Genomic DNA, 22751 nt, shown 5'->3' with positions numbered 1-22751 from the left:
TTTAGAAAACTTTCCTGAACACATTTTACAAACTCTAAACCATCTAGACCCCTAACAGTATGGGAGTCCCAATCAATGTATGGAAAATTAAAATCCCCTACCACCACAACTTTATGTTTCCTGCAGTTGCCTGCTATCTCTCTGCAGATTTGCTCTTCCAAGTCTCGTTGACTATTGGGTGGTCTGTAATACAATCCCACTAATGTGGCCATACCTTTCCTGTTTCTCAGCTTCTCTCTCTCTCTGTTTTCACACCCCTGAATGAACGTCCCATGCAATAAATATGAACTCTTGATCTCCCAGTCCAGCTCAGTGAGACCCTTGCCTTTTATTTCTTTTTAACCTACCCTGCATTTTCTCTATATCTATGACACTACATTCTGTTTCTTTTACTGCCTCAATGTCCTTATGTATGGCATAATCTGCTCTGATTGCACACAAATTGAAATTTTCTCTATGTACCTCAGTACACATGATAATAATAAACCAACACCAATACCAATAATATTTTCTGTGTGCTGCACTGTGAACTGTATCGTAAAGTATTGGTTTAATTTATCTGCCTTTCTTTATTTTCTGTTATGAATTCCCATCTCACTTTTCCCATCTACACCTTCCTTTTTGTATATCTATATCAGCTTTTTGCTGCTTCTATTGATATTACACGCCAGATTTCTCTCATAATAAGCTTTCTCTCTCATTAGCTATTTAGGCTTTTGCTGCTGGCTCCTCAAGCTTTACTAGTTCTCTGTTCTATCACTATTCCTTGCAGTAGTTTTAGGTTTATTGTAATCACTGAGTTTCTTTGGCACTGATGGTTATCTATTTCATTGAATCCCTCTTTCTAATTAGGCAATTTTTCTGTTGAGTATTATGATCTAGGTGTTTAAATATCTATCACTGTTCACCCATGAAAAAAACATAGAAAACCTACAGCACAATACAGGCCCTTCGGCCCACAAAGCTGTGCTGAACATGTCCTTACCTTAGAAGTTACCTAGGGTTCCCCATAGCCCTCTATTTTTCTGAGCTCCATGTACCTGTCCAGGAGACTCTTAGAAGACTGTATTGTATCCATCTCCACCACCATCGCCAGCAGCCCATTCCATGCACTCACCGCTCTCTGCATAAAAAACTTGCTCCTGACATCTCCTCTGTACCTACTTCCAAGTACCTTAAAACTGTGCCCTGTTGTGCTAGCCATTTCAGCCCTGGGGAAAATGCCTCTGACTATCCACATGATCACTGCCTCCTATCAGGTCAACTCTCATCCTCCATCACTCCTAGGAGAAAAGGCCGAGTTCACTCAAACTATTTTCATAAACCATGCTCCCCAATCCAGGCAACGTCATTGTAAACGTCCTCTGCACCCTTTCTATGGTTTCCACGTCCTTCCTGTAGTGAGGCGACCAGAACTCAGCACAGTACTCCAAGTGGGGTCTGACCAGGGTCCTATATAGCTGTAACATTACCTCTCTGCTCTTAAACTCAATCCCATGATTGATGAAGCCCAATGCATTGGATTCCTTCTTAAACACAGAGTCAATCTGCGCAACAGCTTTGAATGTTCTATGCACTTGGACCCCAAGATCCCTCTGAACCTCCACACTGTCAAGAGTCTTACCATTAATACTATATTCTGCCATCGTATTTGACCTATCAAAATGAACCACCTCACACTTATCTGAGTTGAACTCCATCTGCCACTTCTCAGCCCAGTTTTGCATCCTATCAATGTCCTGCTGTAACCCCTGAAAGCCCTCCACAATATCCACAACACCCCCAACCTTTGCGTCATCAGCAAATTTGCTAACCCAACCCTCCACTTCCTCAACACACACGAAAGTTGCCGGTGAACACAACAAGCCAGGCAGCATCCCCAGGAAGAGGCACAGTCAACGCCCCAGGCCGAGAGCTCCCACCAGTACCAACCGAAAGAAGAAACAGCAAGAGACCTGAATGTGGGAGGGGGAGGGGGAGATCCAAAATGATAAGAGAAGACAGGAGGGGGAGGGATGGAGCCAAGAGCTAGACAGGTGATTGGCAAAAGGGATATGAGAGGATCATGGGATCCCTTTAGGATTTTGTACATTTCAATAAGATCCCCCCTCAATCTTCTAAATTCCAACGAGTACAAGCCCAGTTCATCCAGTCTTTCTTCATATGAAAGACCTGCCATCCCAGGAATCAATCTGGTGAACCTTCTTTGTACTCCCTCTATGGCAAGGATGTCTTTCCTCAGACTAGGGGACCAAAACTGCACACAATACTCCAGGTGTGGGCTCACCAAGGCCTTGTACAACTGCAGTAGTACCTCCCTGCTCCTGTACTCGAACCCTCTTGCTATGAATGCCAAAATACCATTCACCTTTTTCACCATCTGCTGTACCTGCATGCCCACTTTCAATGACTGGTGTATAATGACACCCAGGGCTTGTTGAACCTCCCCTTTTCCTAATCGGCCACCGTTCAAATAATAATCTGTTTTCCTGTTTTTGCCACCAAAGTGGATAACCTCACACTTATCCACATTAAATTGCATCTGTCATGAATTTGCCCACTCACCCAACCTATCCAAGTCACCCTGCATCCTCTTAGCATCCTCCTCACAGCTAACACTGCCGCCCAGCTTCATGTCAACACTTCGAGTTGAAGTGGGTGGCTACTGGGAGATCCTGTCTGTTTCGGCGGATGGAGTGGAGTTGCTCGATGAAGTGGTCCCCCAACCTGCGTCGGGTTTCACCGATGTAGAGGAGGCCGCACCAGGAGCATCGGATGCAATAGGTGACCCCAACAGACTCACAAGTGAAGTGTTGCCTCACTTGGAAGTACTGTTTGGGGCCCTGAATGGTGGCAAGAGAGGAGGTGTAGGGACAGATGTAGCACTTGCGCTTACAGGGATAAGTGCCAGGTGGGAGATCCGTGGGGAGGGACATGTGGACCAGGGAGTCGCGGAGGGACCGATCCCTGCAGAAGGCGGAGAGGGGTGGAGAGGGAAAGATGTGCTTAGTGGTGGGGTCCTGTTGAAGGTGGCGGAAGTTGCGGAGGGTAATGTGCTGGATCCGGAGGCTGGTGGGGTGGTAGGTGAGGACAAGGGGAACTCTGTCCCTGTTGTGGTGGCGGGAGGATGGGGTGAGAGCCGAAGTGCGGGAAATGGAGGAGATGCAGGTGAGGGCATCATTGATGACAGCAGAAGGGAAACCATGATCCTTAAAGAAAGAGGACATTTGAGATGTCCTGGAATGGAAAACCTCATCCTCGGAGCAGATGCGGCAGAGGAGGAACAAGGAATAGAGAATGGCATTTTTGCATGTGGTGGGGTGGGAAGAGGTATAGTTGAGGTAGTTACGAGAGACAGTGGGCTTGTAGAAGATGTCAGTGGACAGTCTGTCTCCAGAGATGGAGACCGAGACATCGAGAAAGGGGAGGGAAGTGTCCGAGATAGACCAAGTGAATTTGAGGGCTGGGTGGAAGTTTGAAGCAAAGGCGATGAAATTGACGAGCTCAGCATGGGTGCAGGAAGCAGCACCAATGTAGTCGTCAATGTACGGAAGGAAAAGTTGGGGAGCAGTACCAGAATAGGTTGGGAGCACAGACTGTTCCACATAACCAACGAAGAGGCAGGCGTAGCTGGGTCCCATGCGAGTTCCCATAGCTAAACCCTTGGACTGAAGAAAGTGGGAAGAGCCAAAAGAGAAGTTATTGAGTGTGAGAACCAGTTCCACCAACCGGGGGAGGGTAGTGGTGGTGAGGTCTATTATCCAGGAAATAGTGGAGGGCTTTGAGGCCTTCTTGATGGGGAATGGAGGCGCATAAGGATTGGACATTCAAAGTGAAAATGAAGTGGTTGGGACGGGGGAACTGGAAGTTATTGAAGAGGTGGAGGGCATGGGATGTATCCCGGATGTAGGTGGGGAGGGACTGAACTATGGGAGACAAAATGGAGTCCAGGTAGGCAGATACAAGTTCGGTGGGACAGGAGCAGGCAGAAACTATGGGTCTACCGGGACAGTCAGGCTTGTCAGGCTCACCCCATCCTCCCACCACCACAACAGGGACAGAGTTCCCCTTGTCCTCACCTACCACCCCACCAGCCTCCGGATCCAGCACATTATCCTCCACAGCTTCCGCCACCTTCAACAGGACCCCACCACTAAGCACATTTTTCCCTCTCCATCCCTCTCCGATTTCCGCAGGGATCGGTCCTTCCGTGACTCCCTGATCCACACATCCCTCCCCACGGATCTCCCACCTGGCACTTATCCCTGTAAGCGCAAGTGCTACACCTGTCCCTACACCTCCTCTCTTGCCACCATTCAGGGCCCCAAACAGTCCTTCCAGGTGAGGCAACACTTCACTTGTGAGTCTGTTGGGGTCATCTATTGCACCTGGTGCTCCCAGTGCGGCCTTCTCTACATCGGTGAGACCCAACGCAGATTGGGGGACCGCTTCGTCGAGCACCTCCGCTCCGTCCGCCACAACAGACAGGATCTCCCAGTAGCCACCCACTTCAACTCTGCTTCCCATTCCCATTCAGATATGTCCATACATGGCCTCCTCTACTGCCATGATGAGGCTAAACTCAGGTTGGAGGAGCAACACCTCATATACCGTTTAGGTAGTCTCCAGCCCCTTGGTATGAACATAGAATTCTCCAACTTCCGGTAATTTCCTCCCCCTCCCTTCCCCTAACCCTATTTCACCCTGCCCCCTCCCCCAGCTGCCTACCACCTCCATCTTGGTTCCGCCTCCTTCTACTACCCATTGTGTTTTTCCCTATTCTTTCTTAACCTTTCCTGCCTAACCCCTCCCTGCTTCCCCTCCCCCACCCCTTTATCTTTCCCCTTACTGGTTTTTCACCTGGAACCTACCAGCCTTCTCCTTCCCACCCTCCCCCTACCTTCTTTATAGGGCCTCTGCCCTCTCCCTCTACAGTCCCGACAAAGGGTTCCAGCCCAAAATGTTGACTGTTCGTTTCCACAGATGCTGCCCGACCTGCTGAGTTCCTCCAGCGTGTTGTGCGTGTTATAGCAGAGGTGGATAGATTCTTGATAAATCAGGGTATGAAAGGCTATGGGAAGAAGGCAGGAGAATGGAGCTGAAAGGGAAATAGATCAGGCAGCCATGATCAAATGCTGGAGCAGACTCGATGGGCCAAATGGACTAATGCTGTACCTATGTCTTATGAGTGTGCGGGGCAGCACCAGGATTAAGTTCCGCAGAATTACTCCTTAAGATTACATATTTTGGAGGACAGAATCACTTCAAGAATATATTGCAAGGGTACATGGAAGACCTTCAGGAATCCATCACACAAACAGAGAGGGTTCCTCTGCTGCATGGATACACAGAATTCCAGAAATAGACTGCATGGTAGAGGAAATCCCTCCAGGATTACACTGCATGGGAACAAAAACAAAACACCTCAGGAATGCGTACATAGATTAAAATGAAAACCTTACCCACCCCCTCCCCATCACTCCGAATACACTGCTCAGGTGAATAGATCTCTCTCCTGGAAAGCACTGTATGGGTACAATTAAAAGGTCCAGGAATCCACAGCACAGGTACAGGGAACCTCTGCTTGAACAGACTACACTAGTTCACAAAACGTTTCCTGGAATCTGTTGCAAAGGTACATAGAACCTCTACTAGAAAACTGGATGTGGGGACCCAGGAACCCACCCACTCAAGAATCAATGGCAAGGTGCACATGTCTCCTCCTGAAATAAGCACCCCTCTGGCAGTGTACCAAATGGTTATTACAGAGGACATAGAAACCTACAGCACATTACAGGCCCTTCGGCCCACAATGTTGTGCCGACCACGTAAACTACTCAAGGAACTGCCTAGAATTTGCTTAGTGCACAGCCCTCTATTTTTCTAAGCTCCATGTACCTATCCAAGAGGCTCTTAATAGACCCTATTGTATCCGCCTCCACCACCGCCTGCAGTGCATTCAACGTACCTACCGCTCTCTGTGTGAAAAACTTACCCCTGACATCCCCCCGTACCTACTGCCAAGCACCTTAAAACTATGCACCCAGTGCTAGCCATTTCAGCCCTGGGAAGAAAGCCTCTGGCTATCCACATGATCAATGCCCCTCATCATCTTATATAAGAACTGCTTTGGAATACACTGGAGTTACACAGAATCACCCCGAGGACCTATGGCATGGTATTCCTTCAGCAATGCAAGACAAGATAAAGAGAACTTGGGGAATACACTGCAGAGATATACAGATACAAATGTAACGCCCTGGGAAAGGTTTCACTGTCAATGTAATGGTTTCTCTGTAGCAGCAGTGTTTGGGTTATGGCTAGAGATAACGGGGGCTTTGGAATGTGCACCGTCCAATGAAGGCAGTGTTTTTTTCTTGTTGTGTGCCTGAGAGCGGGTTGTTCTAGATCTTTTGTTCGATGGAAGATGGAGAGAGAAGATGCCGGAAGGGAGAGGTCGTAGACTGCAGGACGGAGTGGACTTGGATGGGGCTGGGAGTCGATGATGCCCGGGGGAAATCGATGGAGGACTAACGGACGGGAAACCATGAGCTCCAATGTGTACATTAGACTGTTTCATTAAAATGGGCCCTTTTCTTTCTGTTTTCTTTACCAACCCTATAGTGAAATTAAGAATTATAAAGCTAAATCATTTAATTGAGTAGGGTATACTGTCTGTTATTCTGTGATACTGATTTGTAACGGGGAACAGATCACACAGCATTCTCACAACAAGAGGTTTTGCACCTCAGATTTCACACGTTTGGCGGGGCAGAGACAGTCCTCCCGGCCGAACCTGAAGGTTACACAAAGCATGCGTACTACAATACATAACTCCTGTATTTGCTGTGCAGTTGCACAGAATTCCTCTGAGAATAAAAAGCAGGTACACAAATCTCTCCTCAGAAATGAACTGCACCTGGCCAGCCCCTCCCCCCTTCCTATTAGCATTTTCTACACGATACCCGGTATCTCTCCTGGAATATATTGTTACGGTGTGGGGGATCCTTTTGGAAACACGAATAGAGGGAAATCCTAGGAATAAACTTCATGAGCGGATAGAACCCCTCTGGGAATAAACGGGATCAATTAACTTTGTGAATACCATTGTTTGAAAGCTGTCTGGAAATAAGCTGAACGACTCCAGGAGTATACTGTTATAGTTCCACAAAGCCACTGGAAAATGCGCACAAGCCGACGGGGAATGGAATGGCAGCATAGAATTCTCTGTGTGGGTTTAATGAACCCCTCTGGCATAAATCCTCTCTGGTATGGATCCTCTCGGGAACTGCAGAATCCCTTTGAGACACAGAGAACATCTTGGAACACATTGCACAGGTACATAGAATTCCTTCTGGAATATCCTGCAAAGGTACACAGAAGCCCTCCCAGAATACAGCCCAGCGTCTCCAGGAAGAACAATGCCCGGATACACAGAATCCCTCCAGGCTCATGGAACCACCTTGTGTATACACACTGCACAAATGCATGGAGTTCCTCCAGAAACACTTAGCATGGGTTCACAGGATTACTGTGGACGTGCACTAAGTACACAGAGTTGTCTGGGAATCACTACTTAGGCAGAGAAGCATTTTTAACAGTGTTCAGCCTTGATCCATAGAATCCACCTTTCAGCATAAAAATAAAAAGATAGGCATCTGTTAGTCTCATGAGACCATGGATTTGCATCTGGAAGGTTTCCAGGGGGCAGGCCTGGGCAAGGTTGTATGAAAGACCAGCAGTTGCCCATGCTGCAAGTCTCCCCTCTCCACACCATCGATGTTGTCCAAGGGAAAGGCACTAGGGCCAATACAGCTTGGCACCGGTGTCGTCGCAGAGCACTGTGTGGTTAAGTGCCTTGCTCAAGGACACATGTGCTGCATCAGCTGAGGCTCGAACTAGTGACCTTCAGATCACTAGACCGACGCCTTAACCACTTGGCCACACGCCAACACTCAAGTGCTGCTCCGGAAATGTACTACAAGGGTACATGGAGCTTCGAAAGGAATGCACAGCACAGCTGCACAGAATGCCCCTTGAATTATAATGTATGAAGACACAGAATGGGTCTGGCTAAACACAGTAGAGATTTAATGAAGGACAATCAATCGCTTAGAACGCTTTGGAGGCTGTAACCAGCAGGACGGATGAGGGTGGACCAGTGGACGTTGTGGCTTTGCTATGTATCTGTGATTTTCAAGGGGCTTCGAAGTTGCCACACCAGATAATAAATCAGACTTAGAGTACACCATGTTGGGGGTAATATACTGCCCCATACTGAGCTTTGGTTAACAAACAGATACCACAGATTAAGGACAAACAGGTTCTGAATTCTGACAAAGTTCTTCAACATGAAATGTTAACCCAGTTTCCATTTCACTGATATTGCCTGACTTGTAAAATGCTCTTTTTCTATTGATCTTTCAGGACCAAACGAGTCGATAGTGTTTTCAGGGAGTGTGGTCAGTGAGATACCACAGGGAAGGGTGTGGGCACCCCAGCTTTGAATATTCTGTATCAACAACTTGAATGAAGCAGCCAGGTGTAATATATACAAGTTTTTTGGTGATGCAGATCTCGGCACTAATGTGGACTGTGAGGAAGATATAGAGAGGTTTCAGGGGAATAAATGCCTGGATAAGTGAATAGGTGACGGCATGGCAGATGGATTATAATGTGGGAAAAATGTGACGTTATTCAGTTTGGCAGAAGAAAATTGTTAACACGAAGTATTTTTGAAATGCTGAGACACTGAAAAATTTTGGTGTGTAGAGGGACCTGCTGTCCTCGTACACAAATTACTCGAAGTTAATGGATTAGTGTAGTGTGGCATGTGGCCAAGTGGTTAGGGCATTGGACTAGTGATCTGACTGTGTGTCTCCTTGAGCGAGTCTACCCAGCTGAGAATGGGTACCGGCAAAAACGCTGGGGGTTAACCTCGCGATAGAATCCAGGGGGGAGTCTCGTACTCTCAGTCGCTTCATGCCATGCCACAAGGCTTGTGACAGACTTTTTAAAAAATGGATTAGTACACCAAGCAGTTAGCAAGTCAAATGGAATGGTGGCCTTAATCTCAACATGATTTGAGAAGAGAGGATAAGTGGCCTGCTGTCTAGTGAGAATGCACCAGGAATATTCTGTTCATCTCTGGTCTTACTACCTGAGGAAGAATATACATGATAGTCATGGAAGGCTCACCAGATTGCTTCCGAGGATAGGGGGTTTGTCCTTTCAGGACAAGTAAAGTGTCTGGTCAATCTTGAGTTTAGAAGAATAAGAGATGATCTCATTGAAACATGCAAAATTCCTACTGGGCTTGACAGGGATAGTGTTTCCCCGGAAAAGAGTCGAGACCCAACGTCCAGCATCCAGGATTGAGATGAGAAGGCATTTCTTCATTTCGGGATTGGATGACTCTTTGGAATTATCCATCCAAGGGCATGGTGGAAACAGCCACTGTCTATAGATTAGAGAAAGAGATAAAAAAGATTTTCAAATACAGTATTAAAAGAAGGGATTTGGGATGTTTGCAGAAGAGTGATACTGAGTTGAAGTAACCACTATGAAGGACTTCATTCCTTGGAGCATTAGAGACTTAGAGGTGATCTTATAGAGGTGTATAAAATCATGAGAGACATCGATAGGTTGAATGCACTCAATCTTTTTTTCCCAGAATTGGGGAATCAAGAACTCGAGGGCATGGGTTTAAGGTAAGAGGAGAAAGATTTAAAAGCAACTTGAGAGGCAACTATTTTTTACACAAAGGGTGGTATCTATGAGGAATCAGCTGCCAGAGAAGTTGTTGAGGCAGGTACAATAACAATTTTTAATTCACAGTTAAACAGGTACATGGATTGGGAAGGCTGAGGAGATTATTGGCTAAACACTGGCAAATAGGACTAACTTGGATGGGTGATCTTGGTCGGCATGGACCAGTTGGGCTGAAGGACTAGTTTTCTTGTTGTAGAACTTGATGTTTGCAGCACTGCAGCTCAATAGCTTCATGATTCTCTGCAAAGACAGGACAGCTGGGTCTTTTAAAGGCAGGGGAAGTGGGGTATGCCTTATGATTAACTCATCGCAATGCACACATGTGGTACTCTGACTCAGTCCTGCTCACCCAACCCATCTCGTGGTCAAATGTCATCCAGTTTATCTGCCAAACGAGTCTTCCGCCATCATCCTGGTAGTGATGTCCATTCCACCTCAGGTCAACGTCAGGCAGGCTCTGGAGAAACTGAGCATTGTAATCAGCAGACTCGAAACTACATACCCTGATGCTTTACCCATCACTGAGGGAGATTTCAACCAGGCCAGCCTCTGAACAACTACTACCAACATATTACTTGTGGAACCAGAGGAGCCAACATGTTTGATCACTGTTATAACACCATCAAGTACGGTGACCATACAAACCCACGTCCACACTTTGGAAAGTATAATCATCTGGCTGTACTTCTACTCCCAGAGTATAGGCAGAGATTAAAGACCGCAGCACCACTGGTGAGGACCAAGAAAGTATGGTCAACGGAGGCAGGGGAGTGCTTACAGGACTGCTTTGAGTTGGTGGACTGGACAAAATTCAGGGTTTCATTTTTGAATATGAATGAATAAGCCACAGTTGTCACCAACTTCATCAAGATCTTTGTGGATACTCACAACACGCTGGAGGAACTCAGCAGGTCGGGCAGCATCCGTGGAAATGATCAGTCAACGTTTCGGGCCGGAACCCTTTGTCAGGACTGTAGGGGAAAGGAGCAGAGGCCCTATAAAGAAGGTGGGGGAAGGGTGGGAGGGAGAAGGCTGGTAGGTTCCAGGTGAAAAACCAGTAAGGGGAAAGATAAAGGGGTGGGGGAAGGGAGGCAGGGAGGTGATAGGCAGGAAAGGTGAAGAAAGAATAGGGGAAAACACAATGAGTAGTAGAAGGAGGCGGAACCAAGAGGGAGGTGGTAGGCAGCTGGGGGAGGGGGCAGAGTGAAATAGGGATAGAGGAAGGGAGGGGGAGGGAATTACCGGAAGTTGGTGAATTCTATGTTCATACCAAGTGGCTGGAGACTACCTAGACGGTATATGAGGTGTTGCTCCTCCAACCTGAGTTTAGCCTCATCATGGCAGTAGAGGAGGCCATGTATGGAGATATCTGAATAGGAGTGGGAAGCAGAGCTGAAGTGGTTGGCTACTGGGAGATCCTGTCTGTTTTGGCGGACGGAGTGGAGGTGCTCGACGAAGCGGTCCCCCAATCTGCGTCGGGTTTCACCGATATAGAGGAGGCCGTGCTGGGAGCACCGGATGCAATAGATGACCCCAACAGACTCACAAGTGAAGTGTTGCCTCACTTCGAAGTATTGTTTGGGGCCCTGAATGGTGGCAAGAGAGGAGGTGTAGGGACAGGTGTAGCACTTGCGCTTACAGGGATAAGTGCCAGGTGGGAGATCCATGGGGAGGGACGTGTGGACCAGGGAGTCGTGGAGGGACCGATCCCTGCAGAAGGCGGAGAGGGGTGGAGAGGGAAAGATGTGCTTAGTGGTGGGGTCCTGTTGAAGGTGGTGGAAGTTACGGAGGATAATGTGCTGGATCCGGAGGCTGTTTGCTCATATGATAAGCCTGCCAATTCTGGAATCATTTTCACGAACCTCCTTTGCACCCTCTGAAACATCAGCACATCCTTTTTCAGATAACAGGAACAAAACTGCTCACAATACTCCAAATGAGCACTTACCAGCACCCTATAAAGCCTTAACATTACATCCTTGCTTTTATATTCTAATCCTCTCAAATCTACTGTGAGAGATTTGGGAGGTTGGTCATGGCTAGAATCAACTCCTGCCTAAGCAAGGACTTGGACATGCTGCAATTTGCCTATCGCCACAATGGGTCTACAGTGGATGCAGCCATACTGGCTCTTCACTTGGCCTTGAATCACCTGGACAATAGCAACCCCTAAGTCAGGCTGTTGTTTTTAGACTTCAGCTCAACATTCAACAGAGTCATGCCCTCAGTTCTAATTAGCAGGCTCCGAAACCTAGGTCTCTGTACCTCCCTCTGCAACCAGATCTTTCACTTCCCCACCAGGAGACCACAGTCTGTGTGGATCAGAAATGACATCTCCTCCTTGCTGATAACCAACACCAGTGCACTTCAAGGATGTGTGCTTAGTCCGTTGCTTTACTCTCTCTATGCCTACGAATGTGTGGTAAGGCACAGCTCAAACACCAGCTATAAATTTGCTGACAACACAGCCGTTGTTGGTGGAATTTCAGATGGTGAGGAGAAGGCATGCAGGAGCAAGATGGATTAGCTGGTAGAGTGATGCCCCAGCAATAACCTTGTACTTGGAATCAGAAAGACCAAGGAATAGATTGTTGACTTCAGGAAGTGGAAGTCGAGGGAATGCACACTAGTCCTTGTCGAGGGATCAGGAGTGAAAGGGGTTTCAAGTTCCTGGGTGTCAATATCTCTGGGTATCTGTCCCAGGCCCAACATTTAATGTAATTACAGAGAAGGCAAGTCAGCAGCTATATTTCATTGGGAGTTTGGGGAGAATTGGTATATCACCAAAGACACTCATGAATTTTTGTGGATGCATCGTGGTGAATATTCTAACTGGTTGCATCACTGTCTGGTGTGGAGGAGCCACTGCACAGGATTGGAAAAAGCTGCAGAGAGCAGTGAATTCTTCCAGCTCCATCATGGGCATTGGCTTCCCAGCAACGAGGCAATGCATCAGGAGAGCAGCATCCATCATTAATCACCCAGGACAAGTCCTCTTCTCATTGCTCTCGTCGAGGAGGAGGTACAGGAGCATGAAGACACACACTTTGCAGGAACAGCTTCTTCTCTTCCGCCTTCAGATTTATGAATGGACAAAGAACCCATGAATATTACTTCAGTATTCTTCCTCTCGTTTTGCACTACTTATTTAATTTCATTTTCTTTTTTAATATGTACTTCTTATTGTAATTTATAGTTTTTGTTATTATGTGTTGCAATGCACATCTGCTGAAACATAACAAATTTCATGACATATGCTAGTGATATTTAACCTGATACTGATTCTGACTCTAGGATCTCACTAGATGGCAGATCAGGCAAGAGTGGCTGAATGGTCAACTCCAGCTATATTTTATGATCTCAGGAGTCAATGATTCAGTGTACTCGGAGAGCTATCAGTAGAGCAATGCAATGAATCCCAGCATTTCCCCCCACTCCCACCGCCAGCTTCCATTCTTTCTCTGGACACTTGCAAAGTATTCTCCCTCAAGGTCTTCTCCAATTCCCTTCTGGACTGCAAGATCCAGTTCATAAGTATGCTCTGTAAAAAAGTTTATCCTTATATTCTCCTTGAACCTTTGGCCCCAAAATTTAACTCCCTGCCTCATTAATACTCAGTCTGCATCAAATCATGGAACACATCCAAGAGTATACCAGAAGGGTACACGGAATCAATATGAAATACTACTCTGAGAATACGTAACAAGGGTGCATAGACTCTTTTGGAGTTACCTGTAGAATTCTCTGGGAACACACCGCCTGGAATACACCATGTGGGTTCACGAAACCAACACAATGGAAATGCACAAGCTGGGCACAGAACCTCTCCAACTGCAGACTATTTTGGTACATAGAAGATAATACAATCCACAAATATACAAGAAGAGTCACCAAACATTGCCAGAGAAGTAGCATTTCAGCTGCGAGGAGAGATGGGGTGGAGGTGGGGGAGGTTATTCGTGAGATTGGATTTCTTTTTCTTTGAGTAGAGAAGACTCAGGGGGGTAGTGGAACTGTTTAAGATATAGAGCATCGTGAGTGGTATAGGTAGGAAAGCAGGTGAGAATATTTTCTCCATAGCAGAGGGGTCCGAAGGGAATAGACATAAGAGAGGGCCCTCGAGGAAGATCAGAGGATAGTTGAAATCTGAACATAATGCCTGTTAGAGGCAGGTAGTCTCGAGTATTTTAAGAAATACTTAGGTGAACATTGGAAACCAAATAGAAGTTTACAGGCTGCATTAACAAATCGGATTAGAGTAGGTCGATTCTTGTTGGCTGTCACAGTCACGCTGGGCTGAAGGGCCTATTTCTATTCTCTACCACTCAATGACATTGCACAGGTACACAGGATTTCTTCTAAATATAATGTGTTGGTGCTCAGACAGTCCAAAGGTGCACTGAGCCAGCATGGGAATAAACTTCAAAGGTATTAATAACACCTCAGGGAATATGTGGATTTTAGCAGTACTGTATCTGTCAGAGACCTGGATATTGGGACTACCTGTAGAGGGAGAGAGTATATTCTCAGAGGAATCCCTGCCATGCATCCTTAGAGAAATTCTGTCTACCTGTGCTCTCAATCCCCTGAGATGTTTTATATACCTGGCTGCATGTTCCCAGAGGTCCTTTGGTGTCCTGGTGCCCAGCATACCAGGACGTGATCTCACAGTATCCAATCCTCCAGTCGTGATCCAGTAGGGCCCAGCCCACTTATTGAGAACTGTTGCAATGAGATCTAGCCCACTGACAGGTGGTCCAAGGTGATCTAGCCCTTCAACAATGTCCAGCTCTCCTGCAGGTGGTCTCCCATTTTTGGCTGTTTTCCAGCCTGGTTCTCTAGAATGTTCTCCACTTGTCTCACTGTGTGCATCGGAGCAAAGAGTCGGCATCCAATGAGCCACTCTCCAGCAGGTGTTCAGCCCTTTAACAGCTGATGGTCCATCCTCCATCGGGTGGCCTTGCAGCCACCCGGGTGGATTCTCCAACCCTCGCTGAGTTCTCCAGGCATCCCATGCCACAGGTGTTTTCCCAGCCCACCTCACCACCACCTTCCAGCCGCAACAGTCGCCCAGCTGCTCGGTCCTCTAGCAGGAAGGTTGCTGGTTCCTGGTCCACGACAGCAGGGTACCTGGCAGTCAAAGGCTTCTCTGCTCAGTGTAAACCCCATGGTCGTGACTCTGCCATGGCACATTATGGAGACTGCGAATACTTAATTGTGTGTGGTTTTCTCTAACGCAGCGGGGAAGAGCAGGAAACAGACTGTCGTTAGGTTGAACCCTTATGCCGAATTATGTGTTTAATTGCGTTTTAGTAAGGTTAATATATGCGGATTGGCAAGTGGACATGCTATTCGCTTGTTGGGGCTGGGTATCTCAGCAGCTTCGGGTGGTATCCAGGCCAAGTGGAAATGTTGCAACTAATTTGGAAGTCAGCCCGCATGCCAGGAATGGAACCAAAGGCACCAAATGCCAATGATGTGGGCACAGGGGAAGGAAAAGGTAATGTAGCAATCAAGGATTCTCGAAAACCGTGTTGTGGTAGAAAGGAAGGAAATGTACTGCACGCAATCAATCTTCACAAGCAGAGAATCCGTCAGTCCATCAGCCTCATCCATCCGCTCGGCGTTATTGACGATTCATACTTCGGTCTTGTGACATTCCACTTGTTGCTCCCTCCCACACACCTTCGGGTAAGTGTGTCCCCACTTCCCAAATGCGTGTTGTGAAATCGGCCCAGACATACCCACGGCTGCCGTTCTTCGGCGAATTAAATCCCGTGAGCTGGTTCCTCAAGGAAGCTCAGGGCAGTTGATCCGACATTCTGGACTGAACTTTGTTTCACTGTGTCTGGGTAAATCAGTCTCGCCGGCGTGGTGAGCTACTTGCCATCCCTGCTGTGTGCGGCACCTGTTTGTGACTCTGTTACTCAGCAAGGAGACAGTAATTATTCCTAACGCGACTGCTCTTTCAGCAAACACAACGACTGGTGGAGAGTGGGGTGGGTGGAGAGCACGGGGTTTTGAGATTTTGAGGTTAAAATCGATTAAAGTGAAATATAACGAAAAAGGGAGATCTGCGTGGGAAAGCTAGCTAGACGTGGAACTGGATTAGAAACATTCAAGGGGGTTAGAACAGAGGAGAGTGAGGAGGTGCAGACGGCTAGTGATGGAGTGGTGCAAATGTACCCGGAGTGAGACTGTCGAGACGCAATAAGCGGAGCTCGGTCCACCTCTCATTCACACTGTAAACAGCACAGAGTCTGGCGTCATAGACTGGGGCAAGATAGCGAAAGGGAAGTGACAGAGCGGGGGCGGGGGGAGAAATGGAGGCAGACGGGCAGACACAGACATAGGTAGAGACATACGCACACTGGTACTAAGAGGGCGCGACAAGACGGCGAGGATACTGGGAGGGAAGGGTAGTTGAAAATGAGACTGGGGAGGGAGAAGGAAGAGACTTCGATGCACTTCAATAAAAGGGGGAAAACAACCAATCCTGTGGATTTTCCCAATCCAAATAGACACATGAAATATGAGGTGTTCGGACGAAAAGGATGAGGGATTGAGGAGGCGATGGGGGGGGGGTGTCAGATGGAGACAGGATACAGCGAGGGAGATAGAAGGAGACATACACAGAGAAGATAAAAAAACAAGGGACAGAATAGTGTGAGAGAGGGACAGAGTGGGGGGTGGGGGAAGGAAGGAGGGATATTCCTACAGGTAGAAATAAAGTCTTTGGAAAGGCAGCGGCTGCCGCAAAGTGAAACCTCTTGACTGCGAACGCACCGCTCCGATCATGCTCCCCACCCACTTCCACCCCAGGTGCCCCACCTGCACCAGCCGCCCCTGGCCCCAGTCTCGGGGTTCCTTACCTGCTGCAGCCGGTCACTGCCTCGGGCACTCTTGACAGTTCGAGACACATCGCGCTGAGGATGGAAGAAGCAGAGAGGAGCCGCCTACAGGGCGAGCCAACCTATCAGAACTTTGGGAAAGCGCCCAGACACAAGGGCGGGGCCAAAGTTTCCCGGTTCAGAAATATCAGTTCATCCTCCCACGAGTGGCGTCAATCAGACCCCAAGGCATCGAATCCTGCTTTCACACATTCATTTCATCTTAGTTCAGTTTAGAAATCATCACGGTCCCATCCGAATCGGTGCTACTGCAGGTCCTTTCTTACAACGATGTCCATTCCAGCTCTGTCAAAACCGGCATTCACTCTCCAAATTCTTTATTTATTACGCTTCTCTCCAAACCAATTGCTATTATCGAAACAAATCTTGTCCAAATTATAGTGTCAATCAAAACACTAGTTTATTACACCTACCTCCAAACTCGCCCCCCCAGTCCTCTTGAAAACTGTTATTTAATATGTTATTACGAACAAAAGTTACAGTATTTTTCAAATTAGTGTTTTATAAAGCTCAGTCCAAACCAGTATTTGATATAAGTCTAATCATAATCCTTGTTAATTATATCCCCTGGCAAACCAGAATTTATTTCAGTCTTGCCAATCAGTGTTTATTAAAATCCCAAACAAACCAGGGTTTATTACTTTCCTGAAACAAGAGTCCTGATGAAGGGTCTCGACCGGAAATGTCAACTGTTTGCTCTTTTCCATAGATGCTGCCTGGCCCGCTGAGTTCCTCCAGCACTTCGTGTGTGTTGCTTTATTACATCCCTGTCCAATTAATGTTTAATTTTGCCCAATCCAAACGAAGATTTAATATAGTTCCCCAAACATTGTTACTTACATCTTGGCCCATTAAAAACATTGTGAATTACAGTTTAATTAAAACCAAACTTCATTATATGCAGATCAAATCAGTGTTTATCACAGTCCTGTTGAAGCCAATGTTGATGAAAGTCCAATACGCACCAATTTTCATTATATAACCCTGTACAGATCAGTGCTTGTTAATGTTCAGTACAAACTATTTAGAATCAAGTTCAAACTCGATAGCTACATATGAACATACAGTACAGACTATGGGAAGAATAGGTCACTTGGCATTTGGATCCTTCTGCATCGTATAATATGTTCATGGCTGACCTGTTTCATACTATAATCTCAACTCCCATTCTTATCCATCTTTCAACTTTTACCCTCTTGTTTATCAGATATCTGCCTATCTCTGAATTCAAAATAATCATAGACTCTGCTTCACAAACAAAAGAAAATCTGCAGATGCTGGAAATCCAAGCAACAGACACAAAATGCTGGAGGAACTCAGCAGGCCAGGCAGCATCTGTGGAAAAAAGTACAGCCGACGTTTTGGGCTGAAGTGGTCTAGAGATTTACTGTCCTTTGAGCGAAAAAAGATAGCTCATCTCTCTCTTAAATGGATCACTCCTTTATTTTTAAACAGTGAGCCTTAGTTCTAGAAGCTCCTGTAAGAGAAACCATTCTCTCCAAATTCACCATGTCAAGTTGTCTATATGATCCCTCAAGAGGGAATTTCATTGACATATATATTTCAACCAAGTTCCTTCTCTCCTTTCTACAGTCCAGCAGACACAACTTTCTTCAAAAGGCAATCCTCCAACTCCAGGAAATTTCAGATTCCCAGATTGTAATAAGCAAAATGCAAAAAAAATCTGTAGATGAAATATCTTTGACCTGAAATGTTAACTTCATTTTCTGCAGATCCTGCCTGACCTATGAATATTTCCAACAATTTTTATTTCAATTGATTACAGCACTGTCAAACTAAAGCTTTTTTTTACAGTCCTCTCCAAACCTAGGTTAACAATAGATAAAAGCAGCTTTCATCATAGTCTAGTCAAGAAGAATGACTCTTAAGGTGCTTTGGAAACAATTGTTCATCACTACCCAACGCAGGTTATTACAACCTTGCCCAAACCTATGGTTGATACAGTCCAGTTCCAATAAGGTTTCATTACAACCTAGTCCAATCTAGTGCTTTATTGACCAATTCAATCCAGAATGAATTATACCCATCCAAGCCACTGCATATTAAATTCCAATGTAGCCTAATCTAAACTAGAGTTTATTACACAAGTTTCCAAATAAATGTTAATTACAGCCTAGTCAACCATACCCTAGAGCAAATCAGAATTACAGAGTTGTTATAACACAGAAAATGGCTGTTAGGCTAGCCAAATTCAAATTGTCCCTACTAAGAAAATCCAGTTGCCCCCAGCTTCCTGACTGTTCCCCATAACTTTTTATTTTTTCAGATATTTTGTATACTAAATTATGAGGGGTACAGATAGGGTAAGTGCAAACATTTTTCACCGAGGTTAAGTGAGACTGGAACTAGAGTTTATGGGTTAAGTAAGTGTGAAAGGTGAAATGTTTCAGTGGAACATGAAGGGAAAGTTCTTCATTCAAGAAGTGGTGAGAGTGGGAACGAGCTGCCAGTGGATGTGGTGGATGCAGCTTCCATTTCAACATTTAAGAGAAATTTGAATTGGGAGGGGCATGGAGGGCTTTGCTCCAGATGAAGGTCAATGGGGCGAGGCAAATCAATAGTTCAGCATGGACTAGATGGGCCAGCTGGCCTGTTTCTGTGCTATAGTATTCTATGACTATGACTCTCTACTTATTGACTCCCTTTTGAATGCTACAATCGAAACTGTCTCCAAAGCTGCCCTGGCAGTGTGTTTCAGACCTTAACCACTGCACTAAAATGTTAACACGAGGAAATCTGCAGATGCTGGAATTTCAAGCAACACACATAAAAATTGCTGGTGAACGCAGCAGGCCAGGCAGCATCTATAGAAAGAGGTGCCTCTGCCCGGCCTGCTGCGTTCACCAGCAATCTTTATGTGTGTTGCATTAAAATGTTGTTTCTTTTGTAAATCACCTTTAATCATGATCACTGTAAACTGCCCCCTAGTGTATGTGACTGGGAGAGAATCTGGGGGGAGCAAGGGGACAATAGGTTACAGGGAAATTAGTGGTGAATGTGGTTGCTCTGTGAACTGGCATAGGCCCAATGTGCTGAAATGGCTTCCTTCTGTGTCATACAGAAACAACCCCCAGTTATTTGCCCCTCTGCCAATGCAGAACAGCTTCCTTTTATATCCTTGGTGACTTAAATACCCGTTAGATCCCCTTGCAGCTTCCTCTGGTCCAGGCAGAGCAGCCCCAGTTTCTCCAGTCCATCCACATAAACAAAGACATATTTGTACATCCCTCGAATCAGTTTAGTAAATCTCTTTTGCATGCTCCTGGAAGCCTTTATATCTTTCTTAAAGCATAGTACCCAGAACTGGACTGTATTTCAGCTGTGTTCTATATTTGTAGAGCAAGGAAGTCACCATGAAACTTTACACTGGTTCTACCACACTTGGGGTTCTGGAATGGAACAACTGTAGATAAAGCCAAGCATTGTATTCACTCTATTAACCACCTCCTCAGCCTGTCCCTTCACTTCCAATAAAATACACAACGCACCTTCAGGTCTCTGTTTCAGTACTCCTTTTAAAAATGTTCCCTCAATTTAGATTCACTCTTCTAATTTTTCTACCAAAGATGTAACACTTTACATTTCTCAGCATTAAATTCCATCTTCCACCAACCATTCCTGAACCTGTTTTATTCCTACCCTTCCCCAGTTCACTACACATAAATGGATCACGACACTAGTCAATGCAATTAGTATTTATTATAGAGTAATCTAACTCAGGCATTACCATTGACAAAGCATCTTCAGCCTGAAGCATTAATTCTGTCTCTCTTTCTCCAGAAGCTTCCTGACCTGCTGAGTTTTCCCTTTTTCCCTTTATAAGTTCAGTTTATTATAGCACAGTCCAAATCATTTTTGTAGGTCAGGACAAAAGAGAGGTTATTACAATTCTGTCCAAGCTAAATCATCAAGTTCAAACCAATACTTATCTTCATTTTCTCTAAATCTGTGTTCAGTATTGCTGAAAAATAATTGTTTATTACAGCACAGACAAGGCATCATTTACTTCAGCCCAGCCCCAAACCGTATGTGGCATTCCTGCCCAAGCCAGTGTTTATTACAATGAGAGATAATTGCAGTCCAGTTGACAGTAGATAATTTTTTGACCAAGTCCACAGCAGAGTTTAAACAAACCAATGTAGATTATAGCCTTGTACAAATGTCAGTTTATTCAAGTCCAGTCTAAACCACTATCTATTACAGCCCAATGCAAATCAATATTTACCACTACCCTGTACAGAACAGTGCTTTTACAGTATGATGCTAACCTGTGTTTATTACCACCCTGTCCAAACTAGTGTTTGTTAGGTCCTAAAATATATATTTGCCGTAGCTTTGTCTGGAGCACTGTTAAGGAATTGATGAAACAGAAGAAAAAGAAGCATGAGGAGCCTTGAAGAGCCTTTGCTTCATTCAGTAAGATTGTGAGTAAACATTTGTATTATCTCCACTTTTCTCCCATCTTAAACAACTATCCTCTCAGCCTTTTGACTCTCTCAAGTATGAATTCTATTGCCACCAGCCTTGATTATACCTGTTGGATATCCAGAGTTCTCTCGTATAGTAAATAATTACGAATAAATTCTCTTCCTCACAATTCAGTTTGTCCAGATCCTAACTGTGAAACAGTGGGATTGAAATGCATCCTCAGTCACATGCAATATGGTTGCTCAAGTTTGTCGTAATTCTAAATAATTTATAAACCACCATAAGTTACAATTCCAAGCAAATATACAAGTGTTTTTATAGAGCTCTCCGGTTTAGCACTCTAAGCTGTCAATCAAATTAGTGCAAATCAGTGCAAATCAGTGCATATAGAGTTCTGTTCAAAATAGTGCAACAAAAAGAACAGAAAGTTGGAAAAACTTAACAAGTCAGGCAGTATCTGTGGAAAGAGAAGCAGTTAATGCTTTGGGTCAAAGACCCTTCTATTTTCTGGTTTTATTTCATAGTTTCTTTGATTTTAATACTCTGATAACCAAGTGCAAATTAATATTTATGACAAGCCACTCTTGTACAAATGATACTTACAGCTCTGTACAGAACTACAGTTATTCTTGACATGGTGGATGTGGGGAAGATATGTCCTCTTAGACCAGAAGACCATAAGACATAGCAGCAAATTTAGGCCGTTCAGCCTACTGGGTTTGCTCCGCCAACCCATCATGGCTGAAGCAGTCTTGAATATTTTCAGTCCTGGGCAGATAGATACTTTTCAAAAAGAAAGATTAGTTTTCTTTGTGAACACAGTGAAATGCGTCATTTTGTGACAAATCAAGTCAGTGAGGATTGTCTGGGGGCAGCCTGCAAAAATCGCCATGCTTCTGGCACCAAAATAGCAACTCCACAGCTCACTACCCTTAACTCGACTGACACCTTGGAAAGAGGGAGAAAACTGATGGAAATGTACACGGTCAAGGAGAGAATGTACAAACACTTCACAGACAGTCGCAGAAATCAAACTTAAGAAAGGAAGTGAAAGATTACTGCTGTTAAGTGAGAATGCAAAATTGAGTTTCTAATCAAATCAGATATGATTAAAAGGCACAGCAGGTTTGAGGGTTTAAAAGGCCTAATTCTGCTCCTCGTACGTATTATCATTATTTTTTATTTCAGTCTGTCCATACCAATTTCATCTATCTGTCAGAATCAGTATTCACTGCTGTCCTGGTCAAACCCAGAATTATTACAGCCCTGAGCAAATGTACAGTTTCTAAATCCACAGATATAATTCTGACCAAACACACAAACATTCTGTCCATTCAGCAGGCCAGGTAGCAGCTATGGAAAAGAGTATAGTCGACATTTTGGGCCGAGACCCTTGAGCAGGACTGAGAAAAAAGCTGAGGAGTCAGAGTAAGAAGGTGTGGGGGGGGGGGAAGGTAATGGAGGAAGGTGGTAGGTGATAGGTGAAACCAGGAGAAGGGGGAAGGGTGAGGTAAAGAGCTGAGAAGTAGGCTGGTGAAAGAGATACAGGGCTGGAGAAGGGGGAAGATGACAGGAGAGGGCAGAAGGCCATGGAAGAAAGAAAAGGGGTAGAAGCACCAG

The 22751-nt window shown here is 45.5% G+C and overlaps 1 protein-coding gene across 4 annotated transcripts in view; it reads right to left on the bottom strand.

Annotated features, from left to right (window-relative positions):
• baiap3 (BAI1 associated protein 3) overlaps positions 1-16750 on the bottom strand; it is a 313607-nt gene extending 296857 nt beyond the window's left edge. Inside the window, exons 1-2 of one of the 4 annotated variants that reach the window (XM_063058745.1) lie at positions 16644-16698; positions 9199-9460 (exon numbers count right to left, since the gene is read on the bottom strand). The gene's annotated coding sequence lies outside the window, so the exon portion shown is untranslated. Of the gene's footprint in view, positions 1-7105; positions 7217-9198; positions 9461-10120; positions 10533-16643 lie in introns of those variants that run through there. The other 3 variants (XM_063058744.1, XM_063058746.1, XM_063058748.1) reach the window with 3 other exon arrangements.
• Positions 16751-22751: the final 6001 nt, after the last annotated feature.

Source organism: Mobula hypostoma, chromosome 9 (genome assembly GCF_963921235.1).
Source record: "Mobula hypostoma chromosome 9, sMobHyp1.1, whole genome shotgun sequence".
NCBI classification, from domain to species: Eukaryota; Metazoa; Chordata; class Chondrichthyes; order Myliobatiformes; family Myliobatidae; genus Mobula; species Mobula hypostoma.
This window is presented reverse-complemented; position numbering and strand designations above follow the sequence as displayed.